General features: G+C 41.1%; 1 pseudogene; it reads left to right on the top strand.

The window, feature by feature from the left end:
* Positions 1–14,127: 14,127 nt before the first annotated feature.
* Positions 14,128–14,176, top strand: LOC129403104 (U6atac minor spliceosomal RNA; annotated as a pseudogene).
* The last annotated feature ends 1,349 nt before the right edge of the window (positions 14,177–15,525 follow it).

Below are 15,525 nucleotides of genomic sequence, written 5' to 3'. Positions count from 1 at the left end.
TTCCTGACTGAAGATTCTAACACAGTTCCTTGTTTTGACCAGTTTTCGAGGTGCTACAGACCCAGAGGAAACTTCCATAGGAAGGAGGACCTCAAGATAGTCGACTGAGCCCCCTATTAGTTCAAATCCACATGCACTTCACTGGTAACCTAATTTCACCGGCAACCATTTGTAATTTTGAGATTTTTTCCCTTTTTCGACAGTAGGATATCTGTAATATATTCCTCCCAGCATGCCCCGGTTGCGATAAAATAATGTGGAGAATACAGAGGAAAGGCTACAAGGCATAGATGTGGGGTAATAGAGAAATAGAAATTTCTCATATTTCCTGGGCCCTCAGAGTCATTTCCCTCAAAGCAAAGACAGGCTGTTTAGGGTAAGAACCGGAAAGTTATTTTATCCAAGGGTTTTAATACTGGAGGTGCCCCTCTTGCATCAGTTTTCCTACTCATTGCCTCAGTAGGCTTCTTATTCCTAATATTTACTATGTCTGGGGGGTTAGCATGTACTAGTCAGGGGTTGGAATGCAAGTTACAGAGATAGACTGAGACTCGCTTAAGTGGAATAGACAGCATGAAAATCAGCTGCCTGGGCATCAGTGCTTGACAGAAGTACCGAGAGAGAAATAAAACCTAGTCACACCCTGTCTAGAGTGTCTTTATTCTAGGTGGACTGTTCCTCTCCCACCAAATTGTCAAAACTGGGACACTGGACTTATAAATCTGCCAGTTTTCCATGTGACTTGACTGTGCCTCATGTCTCCTCTCCTCCACATTGAAAGTTTAATTTGGGGGTGAGGGGGGCTGAGAAATGGCTCAATAAGTAAAGTACCTGCCTTGTGGCCACGAAGAGACAAGTTCAAGCCCCGGTGTTATCCGTTGTGCTGAGCAGAGTCCTAACAGCTAGACTGTCTGTGCATGACAGCTCCCTGCCTGTAGTCCCCCAAATCACAGCTGATTTCCAGCTGTGCATCATCCAGATATGCCAAAGCCAACAACACAATGGAAGGTTTGTGATCCAGAGCGCCACTAAACACATGTGCATCCAGAGACTGGCGTGAGAATACAAAGGGTAGGACACTTGCCTGGCATCCCATATATAAGTTTCCCCAAGACTGCCAGGAGTGACTCCTGAGTGCATAGCCAGGAGAAAGTCCTAAGTACTGCTGGGTGTGGCCCCCAAATAAATAAAATGCACTGTAGCACCATAGTCCTGTTGTTTATTGCTTTGCTCAAGCGGACACCAGTAACGTCTCCATTTTTTTTCTTTTTTTTAAATTTATTTTATTGAATCACCATGTGGAAAGTTATAAAGTTCTCAGGCTTATGTCTCAGTTATACAATGCTCAAATACCCGTCCTTTCACCAGTGCCCATATTCCACCACCAAAAACAAAACCCCAGTATACATCCCACCCCTCACCCCCCAAACCCCCCCTGCGTAACTGCTAAATTTCACTTCCTTTTCTCTTTACCTTGATTACATTCCATATTTCAACACAGAACTCACTATTCTTGTTGGAATTTATCCCCCAAGAATACAGTCCTATTGACAAGGAAATATTTGATAATTAGTTTTCCACTGATGAGAATGAAGAGATAAAAAGTCGCGCGGTAGCGGCCGCGTGGTTTACAATTTCTGTATTTTAGTAATTAAGTCCAGGGAGATTTAAGTTGGAAATTGAATCATTTCCCTTCCTGGAGCAGCATGGAGCAAAAGCTTAGTTCGCAGTCTGGATACATGGTTGCAAGCACTCGCTGGAACCCCAAGTCATATAGCTGCCTCTGGATCCTGCTCGTTCCGCAGCCAAGCGGCTGTGCAAAGGCATGGCCACCCGGGTCGAATCTCAGCCAGAGCCCGAGCTCCGGCCCCGGCCCGAGACTGCCCAGGCGTCCCACTGTTTCAAGTTCAAAACACTTTTTTTTTTCCGCGCCACCAAGTTCATACCTGCTCAAAGGTCCCATAAAATGTCGGACACCACACCTCCTCCTCCTGGAGGGAAGAGAGACCAACGAAGAAGGATATTTCCTCCGTTAGCCAGCGTGGGGCAAAAGCTTAGTTCACAGTCTGGATACATGGCTGCAAGCACTCGTTTATTGACTGCTGAAGTTCAGTCTCTGATGCATCTTCCAGCCTTCTCTGATACTGTCTTTCTGAGGCTTTTCTACGGTAGACATCATCTGTAGATGCTGAGTCGCTGCTTCCCGGGCACGCGCTGCAAAACCCGTCTCACCCGGGCACTGGAAAACATGCTCCCCCGGGGTCACGACAGAAGGCACCACGGGAGCGCACAGCACTTGCACAGCGCAGGGAGCGCCGGGCTTGGCTGCATTCAGTAGCCCGGGCACTGCAGCGACACGCTGCCCCGGCGCAGCTCTCAGGAGTAACGTCTCCATTGTGAGACTTGTTATGTTTTTAACATATCAAATACACCACAGTAGCTTGCCAGGGTCTGCCATGCGGGTGGGATACTCTCGGTAGTTTGCCAGGCTCGCCAAGAGGGACGGAGGAATTGAACCCGAGTCAGCTGTGTGCACGGCTAACACCCTACCTGCTGTGCTATCGCTCCAATAAAATAAACAAACAAAAATATGTGAAAGTACGTGTGTAAGATCCACACTAGAGCAGAGCAACACTTGTGCCTTGTGAAGCCAGGTGTGTGGACAAAATGTGTAAGCTGTGTTGAGCACCAAGATAAATATGTGAGCACAACAACCCAACTTGTATACGACCTGCAGTCATCAAAACACCAACAACTGACACAGAGGGGGAAGGTGGGCTTGCTTGCTCCATATTACAGCTAGATTTTGGAAAATCTGGTAAGCTGTTCCCAACTCAGGACAATGCACCCACAACTGGAAGGCAGAGTTAAGAGGATAAAGGTCTGCTTTTTCGGCTCTGTAGAGAGAATAACCTCCTACCTAGCATAGAATTTTCCCCAGGATACATAAGACATTTTAGATGCTGGCAGTCAAAATGACTAACATCCCTCATAGTCTTTCACTTCAATTAAGATCTTTCCACAATCACCCCGATCAATAAATTGAGACTCTCTCCAGGACAAGCATCATCATCATCATCATCATCATCCCATTGATCCTCGATTTTCTCAAGCGGTCTCAGTAATGTCTCCATTTATCCTACCCCTGAGATTTTAGCAGCCCCTCTTTACTTGTCCTTCCCAACGGTGCTGCATTGGAGGCTCTTTCGGGGCCAGGGGAATAAGACCCATCATTGTTACTGATTTTGGCATATGAATACACCACGGGGAGCTTGCCAGGCTCTCCCATGCAGGCAGGAAACTCTCGGTAGCTTGCCAGGTTCTCCAAGAGGAAGAACTAGGCTATAAGATGTCGATGCCCTGTGCTTCCAGGAGCTTGGTTTTATAGTCTCTGGATGTTGGCTGTTGATGGGATTACACAGTTCCAGGGGCAGTTTCTGGGTGTGACCACCTAGCTACTAGAAAATGGGGGATCTGGGTCAAAGATGTCCAGTCCCGATCCAAGCAGGCTTGGAAATCTCAGCCCCGGGTCCCACACACCTCATTGAAGGCATACAAGCATACCCTCATTTAACCTCCTGAGGAAAACCAACACCTTATCTAGTTCAAGATTTAGCTCTGGGAACAGAATCAGGATCTTGGGATGTTCATACTATACAATTTCCCCTCTCCATTGTACCCACCCTCATTTGCTAGTCCTCAGTCACAGATCTTCCCTCTGTCACATGAGAGTATCCAACAATGTTATTCTTTTTTTTTTTTTTTTTTTTTTTTGCTCTTTGGGTCACACCGAGCGATACTCAGGGGTTACTCCTGGCTCTGCACTCAGAAATTACTCCTGGCAGTGCTTGGGGGAACCATATGAGATGCCAGGAATCAAACCCAGTTTGGCCGCGTGCAAGGTAAATGCCCTACCCGCTGTATTATCACTCCGGCCCCCAACAATGTTATTCTTGAGGAACAAGATTAATCCATGACATCACAGCATGACCAGACTAGCCCAAGACTAGCCTGGAATCTGTGTGCTTACTAGGTAACATTTTAGTATGAGGTGCCCCATCCTATACAGGAGGAAATGTGCCAGTGGAAACTTCATTTTGTTTCAGGGATGGAAGTTTTACCTTTCCCACTGGCATGATGTCCATATCCCTTTCTAATATTCTGCTCTTTCAGGAACTCAAATACATGCTATCAGCATACATACAAAAATGGGTTGGAATATTGATACTGAAAGGTTATCCCCGCACCTGCCAAAGAGGCAGGCAAGGGGTGGGGATGGTGAGTGATGGGAGGCAACCTGGGTATACTGGTGGTGGGAAATGTACACTGGTGGAGGGATGGGTGTTAGGATGGGTATGACTGAAATTGAATCATGAATGTTTTTTGCAATGCTCTAAAAAATAATTTAAAATTTTTTAAATGGATTGGCGTGAGGATTGGAGTGATAGCACAGCAGGTAGAGCACTTGCCTTGCACGTGGCTGACACAGGTTCAAACCCTCTGTCCCTCTCGGAGAGCCCAGCAAGCTACCGAGAGTATCCCACCCACATGGCAGAGCCTGACAAGCTCTTTGTGGCGTATTTGATATGCCAAAAACAGTAACAACAAGTCTCACAATGGAGATGTTACTGGTGCCTGCTCGAGCAAATCCATGAACAATGGGAGGACAGTGCTACAGTGTTACAGTGGGTTGAGTAAAAACTGAAATCTAAGGCAAGTACAGACACACTGAGTACTGAGGACAGAAATATGAGTTGAGGCTCTGCTCAGGATGGTCTCGTGCATTAGATTCTTTGATGGCATCTGATTTTCAAGCTAGTAATTTGAGAGCCAGCCTGGGATAAATAATTATAGAAAGATGGGAAAGGAAACAGGATTTACTAAGAGAAAAAGTCAAGCTGACCCTTCTAGAATGGATGGATGAGGCACATGGAATTAGTTCAGACCAACCATTCTATTTCTGAAAAAGTCTTTGGATTCCATCTTTTCACTTAACTCCAGATTTCCATCAATCAAGTGAACACTTACAACCGTTGCAAGAATGGAGTCGTATAAACTGAAATCAAAGTCACCAGAAATGGACTGGGGTTGTGGCTTAGTGGTACAGCACATGACTCCCTTAAGAGAGACCCTGGACTCAATTCCTGGCAAAAACATATACACTCAAAATAAGACCCGGAGGAGGAGCTGTATCACCAAGTTCAAACTAAAATAAAATCTGTGTCTTTTATCCTAATTAAGTACTTAAAATTAATCCTACATGCATAATCATAAATATTTGTCTTTGTAGATTTTTTATAATATTCTTTTTTTTTTTTTTTTTTTGCTTTTTGGGCCACACCTGGCGATGCACAGGGGTTACTCCTGGCTCTGCACTCAGGAATTACCCCTGGCCGTGCTCAGGGGACCATATGGGATGCTGGGATTTGAACCCGGGTCGGCCGCGTGCAAGGCAAACGCCCTACCTGCTGTGCTATCTCTCCAGCCCCTTTTTATAATATTCTTATAGTAAAATATTTTAAATTTGAAAAATTATCCATTGCAGATATTCTAGGAGCAAAGCTTACAGACTAAACAAATATGAGGTTGGTGGAGTGAGGACCAGGGGAGTTGTGGCTTCCTCTGCAAGAGTTAGGGAGTTCAGGGACTGGAGGAATAGACCAGTGGGTAGGGCATTTGCCTTGCGTGCAATTGACCCGGATTCAATTCCCAGCATCCCATATGGTCTCCCAAGTACCAAGTACCACCAGGAGCAGTTCCTGAGTGCATGAACCACGAGTAACCCCTATGCATTGCCAGATGTGACCCAAAAAGGAAAAAATAAGTTAGGGAGTTAGATGTAGTTTTTCAACAGGCTTGTAAAGGAGGAAATGTGGGCAAAGAGACTACTGTCACTATGAATCTAGACACAACTGTCCCACATGTTCTGGTTCTAATCTACTGGTCTTGTCCTATTTTACTCTGCCAACTTTAGGAGAGTCTAATGGAACTTTAAATTGAACTGATATTGCAATTTGTCAAAGCATAGAACGAAACTGTTTGTTTGATTTTTGGCTATCTCAGTCTTGTAAGCCTCCAAGAGATAAGATATTCTTTTGCTCTCCTCAAAAAAAAAAAAAAAAAAACTTCTCTTTCAGGATATTCCTTGAGCCAAGAATGCAGGAATTTGAGTTGGCCCATCACTTTGAAGTTGTCTGGTGCCATAGAAGGTCTGTGGTAGATAGTGTCCATTTGCCCTTTCTGGTATGTGCTCTTTTTCTTTTCTTCTCCACCTTGTTCTTTGCCTCTAGATGACTGATCTAAACATACAGTATCAACCAATTTACCTTAATTATACAGCATCAGGTTTGGTCCAGACAATGGGATGTTCAAGATTGAGTGGGGGTTGGGGGAAACAGAGAGTGAAATTAGATGGAGAAAGATAAGGGGAAATTAATTTTCTTGTCCAAACCTGCTGGACCATGCGTTAGCAGTAGCTGAATTTTTTTGATAAAACCTATATACTTCCTTTTCTCAGGACTACACTGGCTAATTTGGATTTTTATGGTTACATATAAATTTTAATAGTAGCACTGCAGCACTGTCATCCCATTGTTCATCGATTTGCTCAAGTGGGCACCAGTAACGTTTCCATTGTGAGACTTGTTGTTACTGTTTTTAGCATATCAAATATGCCACAGGTAGCTTTCCAGGCTCTACCATGTGGGCAGGATACTCTTAGTAGCTTACTGGGCTCTGAGAGGGATGGAATCGAACCTGGGTTGGCCTCATGCAAGGCAAATGCCCTACCTGCTGTGCTATGGCTCCAGTCCATATGCCAAAAATAGCAACAAGTCTCACAATGGATATGTTACTGGTGCCCGCTCGAGCAAATCAATGAACAACGGGACCATGTTGCTACAGTGCTACCTTTCCCTAAACACATCAGCTATGAATAAACTTCTGTACAAGTAAAATTTGAGTAGTATTTGTTCTGTATCTTTGAGGACTGCCATGGACTTTTAAATTTTTTTTTCACTTTTTATTAAATCACCATGAGATACATAGTTAGAAAGTTTTTCATGGTTAAGTTTCAATCATTCAGTGTCCCAACACCTGTCCCTTCAACATTGTACATTTCCACCATCAATCTCTCTCTCGCCACCCACCTGACGCCCTGTCTACCTCTATGGCAAACACTTTTCTTCTCTCTCTCTCTCTGTCTCTCTCTCTTTCTCTCTCTCTTTTCCTCTATCTCTTTTTCTCACTCTCTCACACACACTCTCTCTCTTTGGCGTGGGCATTATGGCTTGCAATACAGGTAGTGAAGGGTTATCATGTTTGTTCCTTTACCTACCTTCAGCACACAGTTCTTATCCAGAATGATCATTTCCAACTATCATTGTCATAGTGGTCCAGTGGTTCCTTCTCCATCTTAACTGCCTTCTCCCCTCACCACTTGAGGCAAACTTTCAACTGTGGGCCAGTCCTCCTGGCCCTTGTTTCTACTCTCCTTGCATATTGGTCTCATTATGTTTTTTTCATATGCCACAAATGAGCGCAATGTCTCATACTATATCTGTCCTTCTGTCTTCTGACTCATTTCACTGAGCATAATATTCTCCATCTCCATCCATTTATAAGCAAATTTCATTGCTACATTTTCCCTAACAGCTGCATAGTATTCTATTGTATAGGTGTTTCTTTGTCAGTCATTTGTTCTAGGACACACGGGTTGTTTCCAGATTCTGGCTATTGTGTTAATAGAGCTGCAATGAACATATTAGTGAAGATGATTTTCTACAGTGTGTTTTGGGCCCCCAGGTTATATTTCCAGAAGTGATAATGTCTAGGTGATACAGAAGCTCAATTTATCGTTTTTTGAGAACTGCTCATATTGTTTTGCCAAAAGATTGGACCAGTCGGCATTTCCACCAACAATGAATGAGTGTCCCTTTCTCCTTGCATCTTCACCAGCACTAGTTGTTCTAGTTCTTTTGAATGTGTGCCAGTTTCTGTGATGTTAGATAATATTTCATTGTTGTTTTGACTTGCACTTCCCTGATGATTAGCGATGTAGAACGTTTTATCATGTGCCTTTTGGTCATTTGTATTTCTTCTTTGAGGAAGTTTCTGCTCATTTCTTTTTGCATTTTTGAAGAGCTTGGAAGTTTTTTTTCTTGTAAAGTCCTACCAGTGCCTTATATATTTCGATATTAACCCCTCATCCGATGGGTATTGGGTAAATTTTCCCATTTCATGGGCTGTCTTTGTATCTTGATCACCATTTCTTTTGAGGTGCAGAGGCTTCTTAATTTAATGCAGTCCTATTTGTCTATATTTGCTTTGACTTGCTTGATCAGTGGTGGTTCCTCTAGAAGATGGATTTAGCTTCATTGTCATGAAGGAATCTTCCTATGTTTTCCTCCATGTATCTTATGGAATTAGGGCTGATATTAAAGTCTTTAATCTATTTTGATCTGACTTTTGTGCCCCATGGACATTTTAATGAGAATTGAGTTGCTTCTGCAAATCACGTGAGGTGAAATGATCATCATTTTTGAAGGGCCTACATTTGGTGGTACTCAAGGCTTACTCATGGCTCTTCACTCAAGGATCACTCCTGGCAGGCTTAGGGGACCACATACAGTGTAAGGGATTGAACCTGGGTTGTTTGCATGCAAGGCAAGCGCCTTACTTGTTGTACAATCTCTTTAGACCCACAATGATTATCATTTTAATAATGTTGTTTCTTTCAATTCATGAACAAGGTATGTTTCCATTTCCATGTGTCTTATTTTTCAGAAATCATTTATAAATTTCATGAAATGGGTCCTTCATTTTTGTTAAATTGATTCCTAGATAGACTTTTCTGATACAGTTATAAATGTGATTTCTTTAAAAACTTCTTTGCCTTAAACCCTCAACGATATTGAAGATAAAAGTATCTTCAAAGATGACACGGAACTAAGCAATCTAGTAAAAAACAGAGATCAACAAATGGGACTACATTAAACTAAAAAGCTTCTGCACCGCAAAAGATACAGTGACCAGAATACAAAGACTAACTACAGAATGGGAAAGGATATTTACACAATACCCATCAGATAAGGGGTTGATATCAAGGGTATATAAAGCACTGGTTGAACTCTACAAGAAGAAAACATCCAACCCCATCAAAAAATGGGGCGAAGAAATGAACAGAAACTTTCCCAAGGAAGAGACACGAATGGCCAAAAGGCACATGAAAAAGTGCTCTACATCACTAATCATCAGGGAGATGCAGATCAAAACAACCATGAGATACCATCTCACACCATAGAGACTAGCACACATCCAAAAGAACAAAAGCAACTGCTGTTGGAGAGGATGTGGGGAGAAAGGGACCCTTCTACACTGCTGGTGGGAATGCAGATTAGTTCAGCTCTTTTGGAAAACAATATGGACGATTCTCAAAAAACTAGAAGTTGAACTCCCATTTGACCCAGCAATACCACTGCTGGGAATATATCCCAGAGAAGCAAAAAAGTATAGTCGAAATGACATCTACACTTATATGTTCATCGCAGCACTGTTTACAATAGCCAGAATCTGGAAAAAAACTGAGTGCCCTAGAACAGATGACTGGCTGAAGAAACTTTGGTACATCTATACAATGGCACTACGCAGCTGTTAGCAAAAAATGAGGTCATGACGTTTGCATATAAGTGGATCAGCATGGAAAGTATCATGCTAAGTGAAATGAGTCAGAAAGAGAGAGACAGACATAGAAAGATTGCACTCATCTGTGGAATATAGAATAGTAGAGTAGGAGACTAACACCCAAGAATAGTAGAAATAAGTACCAGGAGGTTGACTCCATGGCTTGGAGGCTGGTCTCTCATTCTGGGCAACTCAGAGAAGGGAACACGAAGTAAAATGTGGTCGGAGGGGGAGGGGTGACACATGCCGGATGTAGACTAGAGACTGAACACAATGGCCACTCAACACCTTTATTGCAAACCACAATACCTGATCAGAGAGAGAGAACAAAAGGGAATACCCTGCCATAGTGGCAGTGTGGGGTGGGCGGAGAGACGGGACTGGGGAGGGCGGGAGAGATGCTGGGTTTACTGGTGGTAGAGGATGGGCAATGGTGAAGGGATGGGTTCTCGAACTTTGTATGGGGGAAACATGAGCACAATAATGTATAATTCATTTCAATTCTTAATGTAATTTTATTAGATCAATAAAGTCCAGATGAAAATAAATAAATAAATAAATAAAATGTCTAAAATTCTAAAAAAAAAAAACAAAAAAAACCTTCTTTGCCTTCTATATCATTGTATATACCTACGAATGCAACTGATTTCTATATCTTTACCTGGTAGTCTATTGCTTCACTATGAAAGTATATTGTTACTAGGATTTTATAGTGGTGTCTTTAGGGTTTTCTATGTACCACATGTGTCATCTGCAAATATCGTTAGCTTGGCTTCTTTACCAATGAATTGCTTTGATTCCTCTTTAGTGTCTAACTGCAGTGGTAAACATTAAATAGTAGCAGTGAAAATGCACATGCTTCTCTTGTACCTGATCTTGGAGGAAAGGCTTTTAGTTTTTCCCCCACTAAGGATGATGCTAATTCTTGGTTGTTGTTTATGGCTTTAACAATATTGAGATAAGCTCCTTCAGTGCTTAATTGAGGTTTTTGATTTTTTTCTACAGTTATAGAAATGAAAATTTTATAATACTAGAATAAGGACAGATTCTTGAGATAGTAAGGTATCTCTCTTGAGAGCCCAGAGATGAAGATGTAAAGGTAACAAATCAATAATTAATTTTATTAATTACTTTATTAAATATCAATAAATTAATTTATGATAAAGTGGGTAGGTGCATTGAAGTAGACCAAGAAGAACTTCTTCAACAAAGATGCTAGGAAAACCGATAGCCACAAGCAAAAAAAAATAGACTTTTATCTCACACGATACACAAAATTCAATTCAAAATGGATTAAAGAAATAGATACAAACCTAATTCTTATAAAAAAAAAACATACATTGAAGAAAACATATAAAGACTCCCCAAGATCTAGACCTCAAAGGAGTCTTCGATTATATGGATCCCACTGGCAAGAAAACAAAAGTAGACATAAACAAATGGAATTACATCAAACTAAAAGTCTCTTATACTGTGAGAAAAACAGGGCCTAAAATAAAAACACCAGACTGGCTGGAGGAAAATATTTGTACATCATACATCAAAGGACTAATATCTAAGCTATAGAAAGCACTCTCAAAACTCAACAACAATGAGGGGAGAGAGATGGTACTGGGGTTAAGGCATTTCCTTGAGCACAGCATTTGCCTGGTTCTCTCCCCAGCACTACATACGACCCCCTAAGGGAGCACAGCCAGAAGTAGTGGCAGGAAGTTACACAGAAAAACATAAGTAGAAAAGTAATTAGCGGAATGACAACTGGTAACTCAGAATAAACAGAAAGCTGGAAAATTATGCTTCAAAAAGAATAAAAGGAGATGAAACATAATGAGAACACTGCCACAGCTACTATGCTGTATTACATGATGTAATTGATAAAATTGTTATTTTCATCATCGTTCTCCCCTATACCACGGAACTTGACCCTTTCTGCCATTGGCTACACTACTGTACTGCTCTAATCTCTAACTTACTGAAGTTTCTTCTCTCATCCATCAGCACCAACATGTTCACATCATCCACAGAATAATCCTGGAATTAGTCTCAACATACAATTCAGGTTTCAGATTCTTCTTGGTCTCAGAGCTCTACCGCTTTTCCTGTGAACTCATTTTTATCTATTTTTCTCCTCATTAAATGTGCTAACATAAAACAGTTAGTCAGCTCCCTTTCACTAATAGTTCTCTCTTTTTCTGATCCTAACTGTGTATGCAGCCAATGGTTAAGTTTTTCCTGACTCCACAAGCAAAGTGAACACTCTGAAAATGACTTTTCATGAGAATAGCTCCAAGAGCTATCTACAACAATGGCAAATTCTTTAGCAGCAGATAACAATGGGGAGTCAGAGAATTCTCCATGGAAGAGCTCTAGTGGCAGGTGTAGAACTATGGACTAATAGTATCATCTGTGAGGGGAATTTTAAAAATGCAATTAAGTTGAATACCAAAAGGAATTTTTAAGGAGATTCATTTGTGCCATTATGTTGATGAGGCATATTATCTTAATCAAATAGAACTTACACCCTTAAAAAAACTTTTAGAGGCCAGAGCAATAGTAGAGTTGGTAGGTCATTTACCTTGCACACAACTGACCTGGGTTTGATCCCCAGCATCTCATATGGGACCCAACCACCACCAGGAGTAATTCCTGAGTGCAGAGCCAGGAATAACCCCTGAGCATTGCCAAGTGTGGCCCCAAAACAAAAAAAATCATAATAAATTTTTTTCATTTGCGCTTAAGCAATAGTATAGCAGGTAGACTGAGCTCCACCAGGTGTGGCCCAAAAAAAAACAAAAATAAAAGTTTTCATTACAGTTACTCTTTATATTTTAGAGTGCTCTATGTGCATTATGGGAAGAAAATCTTCACATACATATGATGAAGTAACACATGATTTCAACTAATAAATCAGTAAGGCCACCATTGTGCTGATTGGGGCGTAATATCAAAGCTCATATCTCCTAAAATGAAGTCAAGTCTTTTGGTTTAGTGCTTTTTCTGTATTTATTGTGTCTGCCTATAACTGTGGCATGTATATTATTGTCTGCAAAGATGAAAAATATTATCCATTCAATGCATACATTTAAAAATTTTAGCAAGTAAGATCTCCTGGGTAAGTATAATAAGCACTAGACTGGGGATAAGTAGACCAAATTGATTCCCAAATATCATAAACATTTAACTATCTGTGGAAATATAAACAAGTTACTTTCCTTAAACCCAGTCCCCATTTTAAATCCATAACACGGAAAAAGCAAAGTCACTCAACTACGAGCAGATCAGATTGAGTAATGTATGTGACATTGCTTTGCAGTTTGAATTAAACAATGTATAAATGTGAGAGATGACCTAATTCATCTACAAATTTTAACTGGTGAACTTGGAGTTGGCAAGTACACATTTAAAATAACATTCAGAGTTAAGGGCCTTCCGATCATTGGGTTCCCCAAGGCTTTTAAAGAGAGTCGCAAGGCTAAACTTCCACTGCCACATTCAGAGTATGAAAAGCCCATTTAGCTGTCATCCTTGCTCTTGGCAGCCTCTCAGGGAATGCCAGCTAAATGTCTGAAATTGGAACAGCAACCCACCAACTACATCCAAATCTCTCATTAAACTGTGCCTCATTTAGGAGCAATATTATGTTAATATTACCCTCACCCTGGATTATTTCTAATGAAACCAATCTGCCAAGGTGAAATAAAAGCATGCGTCACAGAGAAGCATAATTAGAGTGACCTGAAAACTGAGTTTCAAAGTAAATATCTTTTCAATTAAAGATGAGCAAAAATATTCCAAAATGTATCTACACTCTAATTCCTTCAAATCTGTGCCTTGTCCTTAAGGCCGAATTTGTGATTCTGATTATTAAGTCAGATTCTTTTAGTGGATCAGCTCTCCTCAGTGTAGACCAACAAACATCAAAATTGCAACTCACTTTTTCAAGGTAGCCTGGTACCATTTAGGTTGTGGAAGATCCTGGAAAAGTCTAAGTCCAACCCCTGAATTTCATCATTTACTTCCTCTCCTTCATTGCTTCAACATATTTAACATACCTTTGGTAGCCATGTCCTGCTAAATCCTAACATTTTGTGATCCTTTCTTTTTCTGGACACCGTGATGGATTCTGGGAATATAAAGGTGAATAAAACAAATCTTGATGTTGAGTACTCTGTTTCATCCCAATGACCAATTTTGTCCATTCTTTCCTCTAGGTCCTATATGTATCACTGTATCATTGTCATCCCATTGTTTGTCGATTTACTTGAGCGGGCACCAGTAACATCTCTATTCCTCTCGGCCCTGAGATTTTAGCAGCCTCTCCTTACTCATCTTTCCCAATGATTGGAGGCTCTTTCAGGGTCAGGGAAATGAGACCTATCGTTAGTGTTGTTGGCATATCGAATACTCCACAGGTAGCTTGCCAGGCTCTGCCTGTGAGGACTGGAGGTTCTATATGAAAGGAGAGAAAATAAGCAATCCCCTTGACAAATATTTTCCCTCTGATGTTTACCCTTATTCACCCAAGAAGAATGATAATTACTTCTTTAGAATTAAATAATCCCTAAGCATAATTATATTCTAATTATAATCCCCCAAGCTTATCTGATTTAGTTTTTGTGCTTTCATTTTGAATCTCAAAATATTAGAATAAGATATCTTGAGAAAATCCACAGTCATATAACTTCCATTATACTATCATAATTGTTGTATTTTATAATTAATTATTTCTAATATTTTGTGACTATTTCATCACTTAAATTTATCATGGGTATGGATGTATATAAAAAATAGTTCAGTACTACCCACAGTTTCCAGCATTCACAGGGATTCTAAAATACACAGACCCCTCAAATGTCATCTGTTCAGTCTATGTGGAAAACACTAATTAAAAAAAACATAGGCACAGCAATGTTTTTTGCAGTGCTTAAGAGTCAGAGTAGGGAAGCAACCCAAATAACCAACAACAGATAAATGGACAAATAAGCTGTGGCATATACATACATCATGAAGTACTAGGCATCAATAAGAAAAGATGAAAACTTGTCTTTGCTACAGCTTGGATGGAACTGGAGAACAACATACTAAGTGAATGAAGATGGCGAAAGATAAATGCTGCGTGATCTCCCTCACTGCAATAGAGAAACAGGACAAAGGAAAAGGCAGTATGAAATGTGACAAACCCTTGGCACTGGTTAGAAACTGTGATAACCCAGCAGAGGTGGTAGGAGGGGGCAAGATGAAGAGGCAGACTATAAGTAACCTAAGAACATCGGTGAAGGGTATTGGGCACTTCGGTGGTGTTGGGGCACAGTAACTGTACATCAAGACACAAATAATACTACTTAATTTTTATGATTAAAATCAGTCATTTTCGGGGGCTGGAGCAATAGCACAGAGGGTAGGGCATTTGCCTTGCACTCGGCCGACCCAGGTTCGATTCCCAGCACCCCATATGGTCCCCTGAGCACCACCAGGGGTAATTCCTGAGTGCAGAGTCAGGAATAACCCCTGTGCATCGCGAGGGTGTGACCCAAAAAGAAAAAAAAAATTAGTCATTTTCTTGAGAGAAAGAGCTACTCAGATGTAAACTGGTAAAGATAAAGGGAGGAAGTGGTGGTCAAGTATGCTGGTAGAGGAAAGAGCTAGAGGCTCTGTCAACACTTTCAGAAGCCAGGATTTTCCAGAACTTTCCGTGGCTTGTTCCTCTGCTTCACTTTCCATTTAAAGGATTCTAGAAACCAGGTGGATAGGATTCTTTCCGCTGTCAAACAAGACTCTATTGGTCTTCTCTGAACCAAGGCACTGAGTGTAAATTCAATTTATTCTTCGATTCCTCTGGAGGAC

This window comes from Sorex araneus, chromosome 2, assembly GCF_027595985.1.
Source record: "Sorex araneus isolate mSorAra2 chromosome 2, mSorAra2.pri, whole genome shotgun sequence".
In the NCBI taxonomy this organism is placed as follows: Eukaryota; Metazoa; Chordata; class Mammalia; order Eulipotyphla; family Soricidae; genus Sorex; species Sorex araneus.
Note: the sequence above shows the minus strand (reverse complement) of the source record. Positions and strands in the feature narration are given on the sequence as shown.